The following is an 18,512-nucleotide window of genomic DNA, read 5'->3' on the forward strand; positions in this document are numbered from 1 at the left end:
AAAAAAATATTCTATATGGATCCGCAAGCTCGGAATGTAATTAGTGTTAAGTGGAAAGTGACAGAGACAGTGATTCTGAAGTCTAAGTGCGATCTGAAGCGGTCATAGTGGAGACGGCACCCTTTAGAATTACCCAGAGTTTGGGTCGACGTTCATTCGAGTGATTAAATTTACTTTTTTTTTTTCTTTTACTACGAAAAAAAAGACGAAATGCAGTAATTTGTAGCTCAGTTTGCAAAGTTTTAGGCGGAGGTCTTTTATTCTCATGGTTTTGTATGACATGTTCGAATTCATGTTTTAAATACAAGTCAAGGTTGTTTGTTGGAAGTCTTTATACGAATTGGAGAAACATCCTGATTCAGCATTGGTCAATCACTGTCGCTGTTTTCCTACACATATGTAATAGATCATGTTTGGCTGAACATATTGGGCTAATCCTGATTATAACTTTAAAAACGATTAAACTAATAGCCACGTCCATGTTTTGAAATCCAAACACCAGTTTTTGGTTTGTTTGGTTTGTGATTTTTTTATTTTCGCGCAAAGCTACACGAGGGCTCTCTGCGCTAGAAGACTAGAGGGAAGGAAACTAGTCATCACCACCCACCACCAACACTTTTACCAATGAATAGTGGGATTGACCGACACATTATAAGGCCCCCACAGCTGAAAGAGCGAGCATATTTGGTGCGATAGGGATTCGAACACCTTAACACACCTGGCCATGTCGGGCAAAAAAAAATACAAAAACAAATCGTCTGTGTAATGGTAACTGTTAAAAAGTCGGTTGTGTATTGAATACGGTGGAACTTATTACAAATATTACTCTAGCATTTCCGGTGCTACTTGAATTCATTTTCATCACTGACAGAATAACATTTTTTCACTTTGCTTTCCAGTAAAGTGAAGTGTACTTGTCCTTTTTATATAATAATACTTCAAAACAAAATTAACGAAACTTTTCTTTCTGGAAAATTCTCACCTGCTATTAACTACGTAACACATGCCCTGAGAGGCACAGCGGGTATTTTTGTGGCGTGTGTTTTTCTTATAACAAAGCCACGTCGGACTATCTGCTCAACCCACCGAGGGGAATCGAACCCCTGATTTTAGCGTTGTAAATCCGGAGACATACCCTGTACTAGCGGGGGGCTTTTTTTGTGGCTTCACACCGTTAAAAACCAGGTTTCGATACCCATATTGGGAGAGCACAGATAGCCTGTTTTGTAGCTTCCGCTTAATTCTAAACAAACAAACAAAAACCGTGACAAAGTTCTACAGTACCTTCTAATATTTCATTCACTGAGCATCACACCCACAATTTTTTTTAACACAATAAAATTTTCAAAAGGACGGTCTGCTATATAAAGACATCCTCCTGTACTGTAAAAATAAACACAGCAGTGTTCCGATATTCGACAGGGTGTATCTTTGTTACAACAATATAAAGCAATAAAAATACGAGGTGCAATTAATTATAATTGTAAATAATATTGGTGTTGGTATTTATTTGATTAATATAATAATTGTTTTTCTAGATTATAAGCTATAATAATAATAAATTATAATGGCATTAGATAGCATCGTTTTCAACCTATTTGGTAGGTTAAGCTATGATATAAAAATAGCTAAATATAAACGACTATCTAAGAGTGGTATCTTCTGATAATTTTTTTAGCTTGCAAAACGAATTCGTAGAGATATTTGTTAGAATTTTACAGTTATAAAAACTTGAGCTGAATATAAACATTTCTGATTAACCACACGTGCTCGCCCTTTCAGCCGTATGGGCGATATACTGTGACTGTCAATCCCATTATTCGTTGGTAAAAGAGTAGTCTAAGAGTTGGCTGCGGGTGGTGATGACTAGCTGCTTCCCTCTGGTTTTACACTACTAAATTAGGAACGGCTAGCGCAAATAGCCCTTACGTAGCTTTGCGCGAAATTAAAAAAAGCAAACAAACCGTTTAACATGAACTCTAGCCCTCCAGTGAAAAAATAAAATATGAAAGATAAAAATACATTCACTGGTATGTTGAAGTCACAAAATATATAATTTTACTGATATCATTTTATTAAATAAAGTCCTATTTTTGAGAGTTTTTTAAACCTTATGTTTGTTTGTTTGGAATTTCGCGCAAAGCCTCGAGGGCTATCTGCACTAGCCGTCCCTAATTTAGCAGTGTAAGACTAGAGGGAAGGCAGCTAGTCATCAACACCCACCGCCAACTCTTGGGCTACTCTTTTACCAACCATTAGTGGGATTGACCATCACATTACAACGCCCCCATGGCTGAAAGGGCGAACATGTTTGGTTGGATGGGGGATTCGAATCCGCGTCCCTCGGATTACGAGTCGAACGCCTTAACACGCTTGGCCATGCCGGGCCTTCAAACTTCTGCTTGAAAAGGTTTGTTATCTGGATGTCACATCCAATCTTCCATACGTGAAAAATCAACTTTCGAAGGCAACACATACTAACCGAAAGACTAACCACCCGGTTACAGAAATAAAACTGTCTTCGCTGAAGATGACTCCTACCTTCCCAAAATGTTTACTTGTGTCCCTTGGTCCTGCTATTTTTACTGTTAAATATGATAAATAAGTGATGAATCAACACTACCAATTCCCTTTGTAATCTCAAACACCTCCATCAGATTTCCTTTCTGAAACAGGAAAGCGATTTATGAATGAGGCTTCATCATATAGTTGCAATACCTATTTTCAGATCACAGTGTGGAAAACATTACTTTCAAGCAGTTACGAAGTAATTAAACATGCTCTCCATGAGACATCATTATTGTGTCTATTAGGTTAATTATTACTATTACACCTTATAATTCGTGTCTTATGACATGTATGATTAATTATAATCATGTTTTGACAGCTTAGAAAAGGCGTCTACACAAAATAATAGTCATTGATTTGTTGTCAAACACAGATCTACACAATGAGTTGTACCCATTATGGGTATGCAAGTTCGTCCTTGACCTTTCTAAGGCCACACTGAATCATTGGGAAGAATGGGTAACCAAATTTATAAGTTTTTCTTTACAATTTTAATTTACTTTATATTCAATACTTTGTTTTTAAAAGAACAGGAGAATCAGCTTACAATATTCATATCTACGCATTTTGATTTAAAATGTGTAATGTGAAGATAAGCATGTATGTATTATTTAAGTTTTTGTCCTCACCGCGACACCCAACTGTAGATAACACAACTATTTTTTTCACACAGCCTTCTGTGAAATAATTTTAACCTTTACAGGTAATGTTTGTAATACAATCAATCAGGTTTTTGCTCTTGTGTTTATCATTTGAGGACAAAGCCAAACCACCAAAATATGTTGCGTCAGCCTCTCTTGCGTTGTTAATCATGGAGAAAGACGTAAACCGTCAGAGATTACATCCATAAGGTAATTTGAAAATTACTCGCACCATGACGTTGCTAGAGAACCGTGAACTGGAAGTATACCAATTTTTTGAAACCGAAATATTTACTAAAAGATAGAAAAAAGTGCTTGTTTCTTTACAATATGCAAATTATTCTAACAGTCAATCTCTGTTTTGTTTATTTGTTTTCAATAATAATTTTGAGCTGATAGACTAGAGGAAAAGTCACCAGTAAACAACATTCGCCGCCAACTTTTGTACCACTCTTGTCTGACCGAAATATAAAGCGACGTTTAAATGATTTGTTTCAGTCCTCGAATTCCAATTTATGGTTTGGATCAAATATAGGTTATTTTTATGAATTTTTTATTTCTTTTAAGATATATCAAAGTAATTAAAGCCTTGAAGACTTTAATAGTCCTATCGATTCGTAAGTTCAGTGTGAAAGACAGATCTCTTTACGCCCCCTGCTAGTACAGCGCAAAGTCTACAGATTTACAACGCTGAAATTAGGGGGTTCGATTCCTTTCGGTGGGCTCAGCACATAGCTCGATGTGGCTGTGTCATAAGAAAACACACACACACACAGATCTCTTTGTCAACCGTTTACTGTAAAGGTGTTTATTTTGTAACTTCCAAAGTTCTATCCGTTGTAATAAATTTCTTGATTTTAGGATTATTAATTCAAACAAATGATTATTTGTGACATGTTATGCATGGAACAGATATATGAATAGTTGCGGTTTATACGTTAAAACATGTTTAAATTATAATAATTCACAAAAACGTCTGACTATTGATAGGGTCCTTACAACCCTATGTACAAAAATCATAATCCATTACACACTCGTGCTAAACTAGATTAACACTTACTCATGTATAAATAAGGGTAAAACAACAACAGTGCAATATTTGTAAACATTATACATCAGTTATTAGACAGATTGTATGTCGTCGTATTATTTACGTACGTGTAAAACTACAACAGGAAAATTGTCCATATTATTACTTTAACTTCAACTTATAGGGTAGAGGAAAGGAAGCTAGTTATCACCACCCAACGCCAACTTTTGTATACTCTTTTACCACCGTTAAAAACCGGGTATCGATACCCGTGATGAGTAGAGCACAGATAGCCCATTGTGAAGCTTTGTGCTTAATTCCAAATAAACTTTCTATGCAGTGAATTGCTCTCAAGTCAAACAAGTTTATATATTTAAAGAGCACTTGTTTCAGCTTAATGAGAAAATATAAGTCTTTACGCTCATGAAATTATAGTTTATGTACAATAAATCTAATCAAATCGGTTGATTTCGTGCTGTTAATCTGTTTTACCAGCAAATGAAGTTTTGACAGCAAGGTAACCCGTGACTATCATCTCTGTTAAACTGTCCTGTCGCCACTGGAACGCTGCTGTATTATAGCTAGCTGATTCCAGCGATGATAAAACAAACCTTCAAATACAGTAGGGTATAGAGTTAATCGAAAATGATTCATGTAGCTTCTGACAAAAGCAAATTTCCTCTGGGAGAAATAAATAAAAACGCAGAGATAAAGCCTCAAGCAATGACGAATAGTAGTTAAGTAAAAGAAAAAAGAAATCATAAAGAAAAACTTCGTTCCACGCCGCTAGGTGGGTGTTATACTCCAGTTATTTTGTTGCTACTCCGCGCGCAAGGATGTCATAATAGAGATTTACGGTCTCCAAACCAAGAACATACAAACTATTAAGACTCCAAACCTAAACCATGAGATATGTTAGGTTATCTAAAAAATAGAAAATAAATTTACATCTGAGAAGTAAAAAAACTGTTTCAAGGTAGACCAGGAGAAGGAATTTGTGGTAGATATTGTTTTGTCCAGTCTGTTAAGTTTCACTGATTACTAGGTCCACATAAGAGATTACATAATGATCCATATTAGATTTTCTTTACAGACTGCACGAAAATACATAATGGCTCAGTAGCTCATATCACAGGTTAAAGGAATTCAAAATGACTCAGTTGTTGAAGTCGTAGATTACTGTATGAGAAATACTGAGTGGTTCACATCACAGATTACAAAACGATCCATACTGATTCAATAGCTCGCATCCCAGATTACAGAATGATCAATGATAACTCAATAGTTTACATCCAAGATTACAGGACGATCCATACTGATTCAATAGCTCGCATCCCAGATTACAGAATGATCAATGATAACTCAATAGTTCACATCCCAGATTACAGGACAATCGATGATAACTCAACAGTTTACGTTCCAGATTTACAGAACGATTCATACTGACGCAGTAGTTCACATCACAGATTACAGAACGATCATTTGTTTACCAAGAAACTTGTATAAGATAATTTTGAATCATCGAGAGCTTTGAAATGATTAATCAGAATGATGTTGTATTTATTTTAACACTTCCATATAATGACAACTTTTAGCATTTAAAATATTAACGTTAACTCATATTTTATTTTTGTAACAATTCAGTTAGTATGTTTCATGGAATATAAGACTACTGGTTACTGTGATCCTACTGAACTATATATCTGCCTAGAAATGCCATCTTTATTAAGATCATCCTCTTATAGAACCTTAGTAACACTGTCCGTTTAGTAACACCATCTGTCTTTGTAAAACATACATAACGCAAAACTGATCATAAACGTAAGTTTCAACTGATTAACTTTGTCAACGAATAGTGGGATTGATCGTCACATTATAACGCCACCACGGCTGAAAGGGCGAGCGTGTTTGGTGAGACGGGAACTTGTTACGTGAAAACCGCGATTTGACTAAACAATTACTGTTTCATTCTGGTTCTTCGGCTTCTTACGCAGTTGTTTAGTTTTTTATTTTTACGTGCGTAAACTTTCGTTATCACAACAGACATCAGCTGTAAGTTTATTGTAACAATCTCTCGTATTATAGAGAATATAAATAAATAAAGTACTTGAGATAATATTTAGCTCAAAGAGAGAGACTGAGAAGAAAACAACAACAAAACTTTTATGTGTAAATCCAACCTTCACGGCTTCCTTTTGGGAACTTCAGTGGAACGAATACTATAAAGAAAACGTTAAGGATACATCTTAGTGTCATGACAGGAAGGATTTATATCTATCACTTTTAGATACTTGCAGTTAGAACTAAGTGCAAGAGCTTCCTAATGTAGTAAAACCGATAAAAAGCCAGACTTAGTAAGCAATCAATTGAGATGAGGAGTTGTCTTCGTGGAGGAAATATAACCAACGGTTTGTAGCACATAGCTTCTTGCTACGTGAATACAGAGTTAATAATCAAACAAAAACAGATCCGTATCTGACCACGAATCCAATAAATCTAGAATGTGATATACAAATAGAGTTAAAGATATCAAAACAAAGGACACCATTCTCCTTTGATTTTGACATATTTCAGACGTGTTATTCTTTGTTTCTTCGGAAATATTTGTTTTATATTTCGCGCAAAGCTACTCGAGGGTTATCTGCGCTAGCCGTCCCTAATTTAGCAGTGTAAGACTAGAGGGAAGGCAGCTAGTCATCACCACCCACCGCCAACTCTTGGGCTACTCTTTTAGCAACTAATATTGGAATTGACCGTTACATTATAACGCCCCCATGAAAGGGCGAGCATGTTTGGTGTGACCGGGTTCAGAACCCGCAACCCTCGGATTACGAGTCGAATGCTTTAACACGCTTGGCTATGCCGGGCCCTCTTCGGAAAGAAGCCCAAAGCTACACAATGGGCTATCTGCTCATCACGTGTATCGAAACCTGATTTATTGCTATGTGAATCTGTAGGGGGGAGCGTGGATTGTCGTAAAATATTTTTGAACTTGTTTACGTGGCAATTGCATTTTCTACGTGGCTTCACACATTCACGTATTTAACTGTGTTTTGTAATATATCAGAATACTGTGTGCTCACATTGTATTTCTAGCTGTTTTTTTACACGTGAAACGTTTCGACCTAACATCGTGTCACCTTTTCAAGATGTAATAAAGTAATTATTTAGAAATCATATCGAACTCTTACGTTTGATACTATCTTGTAATTTAACGTGAAAAATGAAACGTTTGCATTTTAATATTTAAAAGGTTGAGTTGACTACGAACTTTATTTATAAAAGTAAGTATAACCTTATTTTGGGTGAAAAATCTTTATTTATTTTTTGCCAATGTTCTAAGCAGACAATGAAAACGCCATTTGTAGTTCACACGACTTTTGTCACGAGTTATGGCCCGGCATGGCCAAGCGCGTTAAGGCGTGGGACTCGTAACCTGAGGGTCGCGGGTTCGCATCCCCGTCGCGCCAAACATGCTCGCCCTTTCAGCCGTGGGGGCGTTATAATGTTACGATCAATCCCACTATTCGTTGGTAAAAGAGTAGCCCAAGAGTTGGCGGTGGGTGGTGATGACTAGCTGCCTTCCCTCTAGTCTTACACTGCTAAATTATGGACGGTTAGCGCAGATAGCACTCGAGTAGCTTTGTGCGAAATTCAAAAACAAACAAACAAACTTGTCACGAGTTAAAATCTAACTTGACTTTCTTATTACCACTTATTACTATTCCTTCATCTCGGAAATATTTTGCATGTCACTTGATGAAACAGTTTTACAAACAAAATAAACCTTGTCAACAGTTGAAATTATCTTAATAATGAAATCACAATTACAAGCAATGTCACTTTGTTCATTTCGGTTTTAAATATGAATGCTCTTTTTTTTCTAGACGTGTGTTTCTAGACATACTTGGTGTTTTTAAACGTTTCATGAAGTATGTGCCATTTGGAATATTATGTTTCTCATCCACAGTTAGCACAGTTTTCCATGAAGATTATATCACCAAATTATTATTTGGGTGTCAGCATTGTAGCTCTTAGTAGCGACAAGATATCAGCATACAAGCACATTTATTTTCGATCAACGAAAATACTTTTTCCAATCTTACGAAAAAGATGATCCATTATGTGTAGCTTCCATATCCCCAAGATGGTTGGTTCGATTATTATGAGTTTTTTTTTCTTTATGTTTACTGGAAACTGCTTGACTACGTGCATGGGTTATTTCTATTTTTTAAATAAATTTTTGTCTTTGAATTGAAAGAGACGAGTACTTAATAAGGAAAATGAGTCAATTATTTGTTTTGTTTGTTTATTTTTGGAATTAAACACAAAGCTACACATGGAGTTATATGTGCTCTGCCCATCAGGGGTATCGAAACCCGGTTTCTTACATTGTGAGTACGATGTCCCAGCCGTAGTGGTGGGGGTTTAGAGAGCCCAGTTGTTTTGCACCAAGAATCATCAAATAACCAACCCAGTGGGGAACAAATTTGTCAATTATTACCAAAGTAGAGTACGTAAATATCATCTACTGAAGTCATTACGGAATTAATATTAAAAGAAAGAATGAAAACCTAACATTGTATTTTAAACACTTTTTTGTTTCCATAACTGATACCATAAACTAGTTTTACTGATTGTTTTGTATTGGAAACGAAAAATATTTAGAAACGTTTCTAAATTTTTCAGACCAACAAAACTCTGAATCTTAATAGTTATAGATTATTTATAACAGTTCTTGATTCATTCTTTTATACTTTGGTGCATAAATTAACAAACCTACTCTAATACGTTTCAACATCAAATAATACACTTTTGTATTTGCAATTTGCCTAGAAAAACATTTTATTTTACAAAGCCCAGCATGGCCAAGTGGGTTAAGGCGTTCGACTCCTCCTTTGAGGATCGCGGGTTCGAATCCCTCTCACACCAAACATACTCACGCTTTCGGCCGTGGGAGGCGTTATAATGTGATGGTCAATCCCACTATTCGTTGGTAAAAGAGCAGCTCAAGAGTTGGCGGTGGGCGGTGATGACTAACTGTCTTCCCTCTAGTCTTACACTGCTAAATTAGGGACGGCTAACGCAGATGCCCCCCAGTGGCTCAGCGGTATGTCTGAGGACTTACAACGCTAAAAACCGGGTTTCGATACCCGTGGGGGCAAAGCACAGATAGCCCATTGTGTAGCTTTGTGCTTAATTAAAAAACAAACAAACAAACTAACGCAGATAGCCCTCGAGTAGCTTTGCACGAAATTAAAAAACAAACATTTTACAAGTAATTCTATCTAGAGCTATAGCGTGTTAAAAAAAACAGGTGCAAACTTGATTTGTTTTAGAAATATTCATTTTTAGTTTCGTTTTATTCTAACAATATTATATTATTTAATATTAGTAGTTCTAATTAGAGTGTGTATGTTTTCTTACAACAAAGCCACGCCGGTCTATCTGCTGAGTCCACCGAGGGGATTCAAACCTCTAATTTTAGAGCTGTAAATCAGTAGAGTTACCGCTGTACCAGCAGGAGGGTAATCAGAGAGAACAACTCAAGAAGTTTTCAGGTGTAAGCTTTGTTTTTAACTTTGAATATCAGTCTGAAAATAGTTTTATCTTCCACTTTTTTCTTCTTCAAGACGATAAAGAAAAGCGATGAATTAAATAAAACGTGAGATAATTTAATCACGTGACTCTCGCAAAATCTTTCCTAATTTGGTAAAAGAAATAAAAAGAATAAAGCTTAGATAAAACTGAAAAACCCTAATGTTCGAAATGAGAAAGAGTGAACGATAGTCCACATGTATATATATATGAATATGTTTGTGTGTATGTATAATATATAAAAGAGGGAAAAATCCGTTAAATATTTATCCACGCGCAGACAAATTACGATCTTGTTATTTCAAAATCTTTGGCACATAAATATTACTTACCCTTTTCGTCCAATGTTCTGTAAAAACGTCTGACGTCAGTACTTTTATTCTTATTTTAAACAAAAGGAAATCCTCAGCAGCAGCGACACTTCAGATTATTTTAAGAACGATTGGACCAAATTAATTTATGAGACCTACATTTCACTTTTTATTGGCTACTTTTTTGTGCGCTAGCAATACCAATCGTGGGGCTCGCGTTCACTCGATTAAATTTTATTAGTATCAGGAACTGTATCAGCCTACACTCAAATTGAAATGCTTTTAGGTGGGATTACAATAAGTTAATCTGAGAAGCCTTTGGTGTCGTATAATACATCAGTCGAAAGAGTTTAACCTCCTGAGCCCAAAACTGTAATTAGATCCCATATCTGTCAAGAATTAACGGAGCTATAAGCTAAAAATTACTACTTGAGAAAAAATAATTATTCGGAACCATTCTATGAGCGGCTGAAAGAAAAGCACCATGTTAACGAATGATAAGTCGCTTTCAAAAACTGATCCAATGTTAAGCACCATGTTAACGAATGATAAGTCGCTTTCAAAAACTGATCCAATGTTAAGCACCATGTTAACGAATGATAAGTCGCTTTCAAAAACTGATCCAATGTTAAGCACCATGTTAACGAATGATAAGTCGCTTTCAAAAACTGATCCAATGTTAAACAAAGTAGTACAAATCCCCAAAAATAAAAAAAGATTTGTGAGGAAAAGTGTGAGGACAACAGTATTTTCCAATGATTAAATCAGTTTTTAATATTTATGAAAGATGCTTGCAAGAATATAAACCAAACACGTTTTTGGGTTATATATTCGCATAGTGAATTTAAGAAATAACCTAAACATTGTTAATACATATTGGACAAATATTAAATGTAATATCACTGTTGCAAACAGCTATAATTTGTCAAAACAGGTCAACGATTAATGCCATAGGGTCACATACAGAAACAATGTTTCTACAATGCCACTGACCGTTTGTAAAACTTGGCCATCAATTTAGAGCACAACAAAGTCTTTATCGTTCCATTGATATTTTGTAAAACCAGGTCAACGATTTAGGTCACGAGGTCATATACTGATAAAAACTCTACAAATGGATTTAGATAAGTGTTACAAAATGACTGCTAATCAGTGTTAAACTGTTTATGCATTAGATATCACTAGCTATGCACTGACATAAAATAACTGTAGGTGATAAATTTAAATTATATATTTAATAAGAAAATGCCCTACCAATGGTAAAGCTATGTAAAACTCGCTAGTTCGTAAAAGAGTATTAACCATCATTACGATTATTTTAAACTCAAAGTCAAAGTGACACAAAATATAATAGGCTCGAAGGATACCTCGTGATAACACCATCTTAACTTTCACATTGCTAAACACTAACGTCACAACGCAGCAAAGTAAAGGTACTAGGTGGATAAGCACATACGTGTTTTGTTTTTCTTTTGTCTATGGTTTATAATCAGACAAAAGTTTTCCAGAAATAAAATACCTGGTCTAAATTATTCCTTTCTGAGACCTTTTACTTTAGCCTCAAAGTAAAGAAATAGATAATATTATATAGCAATACAAAAACAATTTATTTGAAATTATCGATATTGTAATATTTATTTTATAATTATAAATGATGATTTCTATAGTTTTCCAATATGTTTAAAGAAAACAGTCTTTTTTTTTATAGGTTTGAATACAAATTTTATACTCTCATTTTTTAAAAGATATTTGAAATTTGTCTGTAGAGTAATTTTATATTAAGATAATTTCTCTGTGGTTTAACGGTAAATGTACAAGCTTACGACGTTAACATTCAAGTTTAATACTCGTGTAGGCTAAAGGACAAATGGCCCATTACATAGCTTTGTATTTAACAAGAAATAACTTTTGGTTGGTTTGTTTTGAATTTCGCGCAAAGCTACACGAGAGCTATGTGCGCGAGCCATCCCTAATTTAATAGGGTAAGACCAGAGGGAAGGCAGTTAGTCATCACCACCCACCACCAACTCTTGGGCTACTCTTTTAATCAGCGAATAGTGCGATTGACCGTCACATTATAACGCTTTCATGGTGCGAGAAGGATTCGAACCGGCCATCCTCAGATTAGGAGTTGAACGTCTTAACCCACCTAGCCACACCGGGTGGGTTAAATTTAGGCATCAAGGGGTAATCTAATTTGAATATTCTGTATGTATGCGTTAATTACATTAATAATTCTGTAAGATTCAATTATATAAGAATCTGTAATTATAACTATATATAAATACTAGAATATTAAAAACTATAATTTATCTGAAATAAGATAATGCATCCAATTTTTTATAAAAAAATGGAAATTTAAAGTTTTCTGATTAATTTTAATTTTGTAATTATATTATAATGGTTCCATGATAAAATTATTTCTTTCTTTACCTATTGGTACGTATTACGATTTATCTCGGACAAGTCTCCAATTTATTAATATGTTATATATTACAATTTCAAATAGCCTAAAACTGAGTTAATTTGTAGTTTCTATTTAGTAGTTTAATAAATGTTGATATATATCCAATTTATGATATATGCCAACAACACTTATACATACAATTTTGTTTTTTATATACAAATATACTTTAAAATCAAACAAAAATACAGTTTATAATAATGGTTATTGCAAATAATGTTTCATAGAAAAAATCTTACAAACTTACAAACTTCCTTTTATTTTTACACTGCTATATTAGGGACGGCTAGTGCAGATAGTCCTCGAGTAGCTTTGCGCGAAATTAAAAAACAAAACAAACAATAATTTTTTTGGCGTAAGGCGGGTTTCTAGAAATTTCACAACAACACTGACGATACACTAGCACTTACACATATATATATAGTGCATTGTATATATGTAAGAATGATCTTACATTCGAAAGCCTCCTACAACTAATTTTGCAACACAAGTTAAACAGTATATGTTATACGTGGCCCCGCATGGCCTAGCGCGTAAGGCGTGCGACTCGTAATCCGAGGGTCGCGGGTTCTCGCCCGCGTCTCGCTAAACATGCTCGCTCTCCCAGCCGTGGGGGTGTGTAATGTTACGATCAATCCCACTATTCGTTGATAAAGAGTAGCCCAAGAGTTGGCGGTGGGTGGTGATGACTAGCTGCCTTCTCTCTAGTCTTACACTGCTAAATTAGGGACGGCTAGTACAGATAGCCCTCGAGTAGCTTTGTGCGAAATTCCCAAACAAAAAAAAATAAAAAAATGTTATACACATTTCAAAATATATGTTTAACTGAAACAAACATCAATATTAATGAATATATAATAGTAAATCGTTCACAGAGTATAATATCCGTAAAATTCACTGATGCCAACAAAACGTTTCTCAAAAAGATATATCGCATATTACTTCCCACACTTACTACGATACTACTAGCATATTGTATTATACATTTTCTGTCTGAGTTTGTATGTAAGCTATTGAAGACAAACATTTATCATTATATTCGGTTTTGCTTTTCATACTTGTGAATAATACATTTTTAGTTGTTTTCTCTGTTTCTTATTCAAAATATATTTATTAAACATTTTATTTATATGTTTGTGTAATTCTTGAGAATTGATTTGATACAATCCCCACTGAAAACTGATTTCAACAATATTAAACCTTTAACAACGATGATTAAAATTTTCTAAGAAAGGTTCAAATATTTTAATAGTTCTATAATTTAAAAACTGTAATTTATACCAATAATAGGATTTACTTCTTTTAAAAATTCTATTCTTAAATAATTAAACGAATTTATCCATTTCAACTGGTTTTCATTATTTCTATTCCTATTAATTCAAAAGTATTCAACTTTTTTTTTCAAATTTGCCATCAAACCTGACCAACTTGGACATCACTGATTATTGATACATTCCCTTTTTGGTGACCTTATTATATCATATACAGTTCTAGTATTTTTTTCAACAAACTTGCTATTCAAATAAATTACTACATTATTCATAATAATGCTTCACAGTATAATTTTGTTGAGTTCTTCATTAACCCCCGGGGGAGGGAGCGAGGGCATTGCAATCGAGTCCGTTTGTGTTTCCGCGCGTGAAAACTAATAGACCGATGTTTACGAATCTGTTCCACAAGATGGGAAGTTAGTACGAAACAGTTCTCTTCAAATTAGTCCGCATTAAAATCCAGCTCCGAATTCTGGATTACTTCGAAGCGTGTTTTATAATGGGACAATAGGGTATTTTCGCGGTTTTGGGTTTGTGACTCTGCAAAGTGTGACCGGACTAGTATGAAATTTCATGAACTCATTAAGGCTGAGTCTCTTCAACACACTACAAAACATGATCCATATCGTTGGTTATTCTGGATCTGAAGGAGACTTTCCGAGTTTTCGAAGATGAAATATGACTTTATTCAACATAAACACATGCAATCTCGAATAGGGGAAGTGGAGTGAAAGAGTATGCAATCTGAATGATTGCTCTTGTTTATAGACCTATTCCAATTAAGTTTATTGAAACTTGTTTGCTAAAGATATATTTTCCATTCTAATTCTTTTCCTGTTATTTTTTTTTATTTGCTACAAGTTGCGAAGGCCCGGCATGGCCAAGCGTGTTAAGGCGTTCGACTCGTAATCCGAGGGTGGCAGGTTCGCATCCCGGTCGCGCCAAACATGCTCGCCCTCTCATCCGTGGGGGCGTTATAATGTGACGGTCAATCCCACTATTCGTTGGTAAAAGAGTAGCCCAAGAGTTGGCGGTGGGTGGTGATGACTAGCTGCCTTCCCTCTAGTCTTACACTGCTAAATTAGGGACGGCTAGCACAGATAGCCCTCGAGTAGCTTTGTGCGAAATTCAAAAACAAACAAACAACATAAGTTGTGAAAGGAACACTCATACCTACAATCTATATTAAAACATATTAAGAAATAACAGAGAATTTATTTATATAATAATTTTATTACTCGTTATTGTTTAGTTAACTTTAATTTAAATCCATTTACAAAATATTATTATTTTGGAAGAAAGTTTTCAAATTTCCTAATTTGTTTACAAAGAATAAACTTTTTCAGTTGAAGTTACAAAGTAGCAAGCATCAATAAATATATATTTCACACAATTTAGACACGTTTCCGATAACAAAAGACATCTTTTGGAAAACACACTGAATGGTTCACATGAAAACCCTGTATGCAATATTTGTAGTAGCCTGTTTCTAATATTTGGGTTATTTGCAATAAAAAATTCTGTATCTATTTTTTGATGTTGTATAGGGTTCTGATCCTCAAGGATTACATTCTATGAATTATTAAACATTAGCATAATTAAATAACTTCATCATAAAAACCAGTTTCGTTCAAATGTCGTCCATAACTATTTTTAATGAGGAAATTTTATTCTTTATAATTAGATCCAATACATTAAATATTCCTTAAACACATTTTAGTTTTTGAAAATTAAAATCAACGTGTTTTTTGTGTTTATTAATGCATTCTAAACTGTTCAAAAGAAAATGATCATCTTCTAGATATTAGATAAAATGATGTTCCCCTTTTTTATCTTATGTTCTTACAGTTAGATAAATATATTTCAACATTTTTCTTTAACCATTCGCTTATGTTTGGACTTCTGTTTCAAAATTTAACACTATTTAAATTTTAAATACTTTACATTACAAACGAAAACACAAAATACCAATAAAATATCTAACAACAAATTTCAATCAATCATTAAGGCTCTCTATTTATCCACTCCTGTTGGATTATCTCCATTTATAAATTTTCCAGTTGCTCAGCGGTAAGTTTGCAGGCTTACGACGCTAAAAATTAGATTTCGATGCCTAATGGGAAAAACACAGACAGCATAACTTTGTGCTTAAAAACCACCAATCCAATTCATTTATAAACTTTTCTATATTACACCGAAGGTAAATATATCCCTTATATGTAAAATCGTAGAAGTGTAATTGTCAAGTTTGATTTCTAAAACATTAATAATTTTACTTAAATGTATTTTAGTATAAACTGCAAAGTGTATCAGGGAAGGTATCCGAAATTATGGCTTAATGTTAAAACAACATTTGCATTTTTCTTTAACTTTTCATCTAAAATTATTATTCAAAAGCAGTATTTTTCATTTTTGATAAAATAATTGACGTATACTCCTTCTAGAACAAAAATAGATCTATATTATTCTATATATCTTTGTTAAAATTAATGGCGTATTTTATAAATTCCGTATATCAATGTATCAAATGAGACAAAAAATACTAAGATGCTTATTTTAAAATTCTACCATTTGTTATCCTTCTCGTTATTTCATTTATTTCAGCTTAAATATCAATTTAACGAGTGCGCATAAATTTCTATTGTAATTCAACATTCAACATTGTTTTTACTTTTCAAAGCTGCCATAGCATCTTTAATAACAACGCACGTCTTCTGTTCTTTCTCTCTTAAACCTAAAGCTTGGTTGGCTATATATCTCGGTGTTTCATTTTGTATTGTAAAGAAGTTCCGTAACAGTTCTCGTACTTTTATCTTTCAAATATCTAGGATTTGAGAAAATCACATTTATTTCAGTTAGTGTTATAAAACAACCATAACTGACATTTATCTCTTTAAGTTGAAGACAATCTTTGCCAACATAAAACTTGATATCATATAATATTTTATGCCATATCTTAACGTCTCAAATCAGACGTTTGCTAGAAGGTGCACGACGTTAAGATTTAGAAAGTACTTGAAAGTTGGGAATCGAGAATATTAGTGCAAAAAATAGAAATGGTTTGTTTTTGAATTTCGCGCAAAGCTACACGAGGGCCATCTATGCCAGCCGTCCCTAACTTAGCAGTGTAAGACTAGAGGGAAGGCAGCTAGTCATCACCACCCACCTGGGCTACTCTTTTACCAACAAATAGTAGGATTGACCGTCACATTATAACGCCCCAACGGCTGGGAGGGCGAGCATGTTTGGTGCGACCGGGATTCGAACTCGCGACCCTCGGATTACGAGTCGAACGTCCTAAAACGCTTGGCCATGCCGGGCCGAAAATAGAAATAATAGTAAGATATAAATAATAGTACGATATAAATAATAGTAAGATATAAATAATAGTACGATATAAATATGAGCTGTTGATAATGATTGAATGAGTTCAGTGTTATAAAGGTTATTTAATGTTAAAAGTAAGTTACCATAACCATTATCCTATGAATTGCTGTTGAAACATTGTGTTTGAAGTTAGGTTTACATTGGTTTATTTTGAAAAGTTTATTTGTAAAATTAGGCCTACAAGGCCGTAGCAACCATTTATTAAATAAACAAATTAATTCTTTATGTTCACGAGAACTAGACTTGATATTACTAGTGACAAAAAATCCAACAGATTCTGTCTAACGACAGAACATGTTACAACATCATTTATTAAATTTTACTTTAAGACCTTTAATGTGTTTGTTTTGTGGCACAAATTGTATCATGTCTTATGTGTGCTCTGATCACCGCCGTTATCGAAACCGTATTTTTAGCGTTACATGTCCACAGACAAGACGATGAGCCACCAAGGAAAATTTTCTTTAAACAAGTTTGCTACCATCTCTTTAGTATTTAATTTCTTGGACATGATGTTGCATGAGGTAATGGATTCTTATGTATATTTTCATTTTTATTTTTATTTTCTATGAAAATATATGTTATGAATATCCTTTCTTTAGTTCTTAGTTTTCTATTTATAGATCTTGCACAATAAGAGAAGCATTTTCATTTTTTTTAAATCATCGATTTATTATAACAATTTCTTTATGTCCATTAGGCCTACATTCCTCACTTTCTCCTACTTCTGTAGTGTTAGCAGCCACTAGGAATGTCACGTGTATTTGTTTTTTACCTTATTGAACATCACCGTTCGGCTTGACTGTTGATGTAAAAGATTCTTGGAACTGATTGCTAAGATATTTTTTTTTTTTTGAAATACAAGAAAAATCGAATATTTCTAACCCCTTTGGTTGAACTTCAACCCGCTTCAAGTAAGCCTTTTTCTCTTGAATGACAAGTTTTGTTTCGGTGCATACTGCGTAGAGTTTAACACGTATTAATCCACGTGTATGTTGCGTCTGTAAATACTTTATAATAAATAACAGGTCAAAACTTATATTTGTGTCTAATTTTTTTTCGGAATTTCGTATAAAGCTATACAAAAACTATCCACGCATCTTTGTCCCTCATTATGATCTGATAAAAATAAAGGGAAGTCGATAGCACCAATCGTCAGGTCCTAAACTACTTTTATTGAGCAGTTGGATTGTCACTCTTATAACGCCTATAAATTGTCTGTAACCCACCACATATTATTGG

Source organism: Tachypleus tridentatus, chromosome 8, assembly GCF_004210375.1.
Source record: "Tachypleus tridentatus isolate NWPU-2018 chromosome 8, ASM421037v1, whole genome shotgun sequence".
Classification (NCBI taxonomy): domain Eukaryota; kingdom Metazoa; phylum Arthropoda; class Merostomata; order Xiphosura; family Limulidae; genus Tachypleus; species Tachypleus tridentatus.